The following is a 5,527-nucleotide window of genomic DNA, read 5'->3' as shown; positions in this document are numbered from 1 at the left end:
GTCCCCTTTGAAAGAAATTATATCTCTCACTCAAGAACATTCAGAATCATGATCCCAGGTCTAAGCAGTTAGAAAGTCTGATAACTCTTGACCCTCTTTCTAAAGTAGTCTCTCCTCAGTTCCACAGGGGCTTATATGTACCACCTTCCAAACAGTTTAGACTTCTAGAGATTTTGTGCTGGAAAAAAAATCCTGATCAAATTGTCTACTGTCAAGGGCCCTTTACCGCTCTTGCCAACTGTGACTTTTCCAGTGGTTCTGTGGTCGCAGTTCTCTCACTTAAGAAAGTGTATCAAAATTCACCTATTGCTGGGGATGGAGCCTAGTGGTAGAGCACTTGCTTAGCATGTACAAGACCCTGGGTCTCCAGCACTACAAGGGGGACATTCAAATATGGAGCATTGCATGGTTTTCTGTATCTGTTAGCCCAGCTCTTGAGGGGCCAAGACAGGAAATTAACTTGGTCCAGGATTTTGAGACCAGCCTGGGCAACATAGTAAGAACTTATCTCGGGCTGGAGGTGACACAGCAGTTAAGAGTACTGGCTACTCTTGCAAAGGACTCAATTTCAGTTCCCAGCACCCACATGGTGCCTAACAACTGTCCATAACTCCAGAGGATCTGATGCCTTCTTCTGGCATCCATAGGCATTGCAGGTGTACTTAAAAACCTGCAGGCAAAACACTCTTATACATAAAATAAAAATAAATAATAAATATTTTAAAAGAACTTGTCCAAAAATTAATTAAGTAATTAACCTTCAATTTGTAAAGTGATATGATAAGAGACAGTGCTAGATCTGTCTTAATTTTTTAAATATTTAAAAACTTTTCTGTCTTACCTATCATTTTATCTTTAAGTGCTGCTATGAGTCTTACTGTTTTTGACCATAGTATTTCTTTGTAAATTCTGAGCTATTCCAAACCTCTTGCTTCACAATCAAGGATGGTCAAGTCCAGCAAAGGTGAGTGATTTGTCCGGGTCATAACACTGCTGAGTGGTTTTGGCCAAAGCCACTCTCATAAGCCCTTGCCTCTACATCATGATAATTACCAGTCCAGAGCAAGGATAAAGTCTTATTCTGGCATCTCTTGAGCTTTCATCTTGTTGCCCTTCCTTCTACCTGTGGATCTTGGTGCTACCTTCTCATTTCCTGAGTCTGCACACTCCCTGGGCAGATCTCTCCTCCCTCATCCCACTGAGTGCCTGTCTTTACCAGCTATCTCAGTAACAAAGGATTTAAAGGCATGCCTAGATGAAAATGGCCAGAAGAGATGCTAGCTGTGCTGCAAAGCAGTGGCACGCCAATATTTCAGTCCCAGAGATTTCCAAACCAAACAAGTACAAATTAGTGAGAAGAATAGCACTGTGCTCTGTGTTTGCAAACCTCTGTAGTGTTCGGCATACCTCTGTAATTCTCAGCATAACATAACAGAAGACAGCTGGATCCTCATATCTGCTTCTGCATTCTGACTGTTGCGAGCTCCTGTTTTATAGCCTCTGGAAAGTCCTTTCCTCATTCATGAGACTGCGAGTGAAAAGGCAAACACTGGTTTAAGATTATTCTGAGACTGGTTTTGACTTCATAGAGCCACTGAAGGGGCCTCTACTAATGTCTCCCACCTGGTGTCCTTTGTTGAAACTACAAGAATGAATTGGAGTCAAAAGAACTCAAATCCTGGTACGTACTTACTAGCCATGCAAACTGGGGCATGAATGTATACATAAGAAAGAACCTAGCACAGAGAGACAAGCTGTTTTATTTCTTCCTTTTTTTTTTTAAGACAGTTTTCTATATCCCAGGCTGGTCTCAAAATCACCACACAGCCATGGATGATCTTGAACTCTTAATCTTCTTGCCTCCACTTTTGAAGAACTGAGATTATAGGTGTGCACCACTGTGCCTGGTTGTATGCAGTGCTGGGGATTTGAACCTGGGACTTGTGCATGCTAGGCAAACATTTTACCAACTGAGCTATATATTCAGTCCCACAAGGCTTTTCCAAAGCTTCTCCAAAACACATTTATGCAAGAAGAGAGATATCTTTAAGGACAGTGCCTAGATACAAGAAAATATTTCCAGTGATGGAATATCGGCCAGGTTGGGGCAGGAAGACTGCATGTGAATTGTATAAACATGTGGTGGGAGGGGCGGACATCTCTTGGGATATCCCTTCCAGCACTCCTTGGGTCACATAATGCATGTGGCGATTTTATGGAAAATCCAGCTGTAGCAGTATCAGTTCTACTTGCAATATCTGTTATAGCTGAGTCTTTTGGTCCTCACTGATTCATCTGAACCACCTGTACCCATGACATTGTACAGGAGGTCCCCCAAAAGTTGCCCTGTAGACAAGAGTTCCTTCGTTGAATGACCAGTATGGACCTGGGGGTTCTCTTTCTCCAACTCTTGACAGTGACCAGCTGGGGAGCTCTCAGCCTCCCAACCTCATCCCATGCCTTAGGCATAGATGGGCTCTGGGATTCATCCTGATCTATTTCTGAGCTAGATAATGAGCAGAAATTCTTAATTAGACTTAGTTCTTAGGGAATTGTTGCTGTGGATGTCATAAATAATAGAGTGTGGTCTGCATTTGGGATTGTGAGGATTAGTTTGGCTGTCTGGAACATCCTGCTTTTCCTCCTCAGCCATGTTTTACAGCTACATAGGACCAAAAGCAAACTCTAAAGTCAAAGTCCTGCTACAAAAACAGTGAGGTTTCAGGGAATGTTTGCTGGTAATTTTAATTGGTTCATACTTCCCCATTCTCATTTAGAACAGAGCCCAGAGGAAGGACGTGAGGAACACAGCAGCCCTGACTCACAAGCACTATGAAATTCAGTTTGAGTCCAGTTGGAAATACATAACTGAAACATTCGGGGAGAAGAAAGACTGTTCACAGCAAGAAATACGTTCATGGTAAGAAATACAAATGCCATTACCTACCTCCCTCAGCTGGGCATCATCCATGTGAGAGTTGGGCTAGTGGTACCAACAAACAAGTGACATGCCCTGTCAGGCTGCCAGGCAGGGGCTGGTAAGCAGAACACTTGCCTCACCCGAAGCGAGCTACACAGTCAAGGCTGAATAAAGCTGCTGATTTTCAAGAGAACTCAGAAATCTGGACTTTATTTAAATGTGAACACTCCCAATATCTAAATGTTTACAAAATTTTAAATAATCTGTATATATTATATAAATGATGTACATATATATACAACCATATGCATATATATGTTCAAAAGTTTCCCAAACTTTCAACAAAAATGTCAGTACTCATAATTTGTGTCCTATATTCCCAAATCTCATTTCTCACAAGGCCAGATTTTTCTCAACCCAAAACAACACGGCTCCTTCCCTGTGTTGCCAGGGCTCAGGTTTTCCTCATCTTTATCTTCTGCTATGATGACACTGTCAAGGACTGTTTTGCAGTTTGGGGAACCACGCCAGGTTGTGAACTTTTGCTAGAGCTGGCATGTTTATAGAGGAATGTACTTCCTTCTAGAAGGTTGCAGAGATTAAGTAGTTCTAGCCTTGAGGTTCTCTCTTACTTGGTTTACCACTACTGCCTCCATTCAGGCCCCCAGGGCACATGTCTCCCTGGCATGCTCCAAGCTTACTTCTTGGTACCCTTGGCAAGGATAAGTCAAAATGGAAAGAGGGACATAGAGCCTAGAAGACGAGCACAATCAAGACAGAAGAGCGAGCCGAGCAACAGGAAGAACACTATGAAAACGCAGCATGGACAGAGCGCCAGTCTGTTCCCACGGCAGGGCGTCCGGGAAGACCTGTGCTGGGTATCCATCCTGCTGCTTCCATCATGTCACTATCAATTGTGCATCCAGAAACAAGCTAGGCTGTTGTGATGTAGGTAGTCATTTTACAGAAACACTACATTGCTGTTTGTTCTACAATCCATTTAAAAACATACTTTTAAAACTCCAAGTTATTATATATTAACCTAATTCATACATTTTAATTGTTCTATCATATTGTCATTTAAATATGTCACCATTTAACTTATCCATTTTTTTGATGAATGTTATGAGTACTCTTGGTTGTCAACTTGACAAACCTGGGAAGAGGGACCCTCAGTTGAAGAATTTCCTCCATCAAATGGGCCTATGGCTATGTCCGTGGACCATTTTCTTAATTGACAGTTGGTGGGAAATACATCCCTAGGCAGGTGAGCTGGGGCTGTATAAAAAATAAAAATAAAAAAATCAATAAAAACTAGCCAAGGAAGCCAGAGGAAGATAGCCAGTAAGCAGCATTCCTCCATGGTCTCTGCTTAAGTTCCTGCATTTGGGCTCCTGCCTTGAGCTTCTGTCCTGGCTTCCCTTAACGATGGAATGTAACCTGTAAAGAAAATAAACTCCTTTCTCTCAGGTTGCTTTTAGTCATGGTGTTTATCATAGCAATAGAAAACAAACTAGGATAATGAAAATTTAGGGGGTTTTTCACTATTACAGTGCCTCATGCCTTTGACGTTAAAAGTCCCTTTAGCTAGGTGAGGTGGCACACACCTTTGGAATTGTCAACATTCAAGAGGCTGAAGCAGGAAGATAGTGAGATTAAAACAGCCTGGGCTATATAGGAAGATCTCCTCTTGAAAGAAAAAGAAATGTCTCTCCAGAAAGAAAATTGCAATACACACTTTTGTACTTTCTGTTTTGCCAAATTGCTTTTCAAAGTGGTTCCTCTACTGACACTTTTACAAATACCATATGAGAGAGCCTTCTAAAAGTGCTTTGGTTTTGCCTATATGATCTTAAAGATGTTTAAGGTTTGAATCGTGCATGCACACAGTTGGAAATATGCATTTAAAGTGCAGCATATCACTATATGTGCTACTAAGGAGCCATCCATTGTCTAAGAAAGGCAAGGGTAGAAGTCCATGCTATTTATGTTTTTAAGTGGAAGAGTACCATAATTTTTCCAAACTTTACTTATAGATAGAGGGATAATTAGGGATAAGGAGCAGGGAAAGTACTTGATTCTTTGGAAAATATTTTGTTTTACGCCAGGCATGGTGGTACACATTTTTAAGTCCAGCACTCGGGAGGCAGAGGTAGACTTTGTAAGTTCAAGGCCAGCCTGGTCTACATAGCGAGTTCCAGGTCAGCTGGGGCTACAGAGAGACCCTGTCTCAAAAAGATCAAAAAAAATTTTTTTTTGGTTTCTGAATCTATCAAAATAGTTAACTTTGGAGCTGGAGAGATGGCTCAGTGGTTAAGAGCACTGACTGCTCTAACAGAGGACCCAGGTTTGGTTCCCAGCACCCACATGCCAACTAACAACCATGAGTAACTCCAGTTCCAGAGGATCTGATGCCCCTTCTGGCCTCTGGGAGCATTACATTCACCTGATGTACTTATATATGTGTAGACAAAACACCCATACACATAAAATAAAAATTATAAATACAATTTTTTAAAATATTTAATTTTTTATGATTATACCAAAGTTAATTTAATGCAAAAGTAACCCAAAAATCAGAACCAAAATAAAGGAAATAAACCTAAC

This window comes from Nannospalax galili, unplaced genomic scaffold (genome assembly GCF_000622305.1).
Source record: "Nannospalax galili isolate Female #2095 unplaced genomic scaffold, S.galili_v1.0 scaffold761, whole genome shotgun sequence".
Taxonomy (NCBI): domain Eukaryota; kingdom Metazoa; phylum Chordata; class Mammalia; order Rodentia; family Spalacidae; genus Nannospalax; species Nannospalax galili.
Note: the sequence above shows the minus strand (reverse complement) of the source record.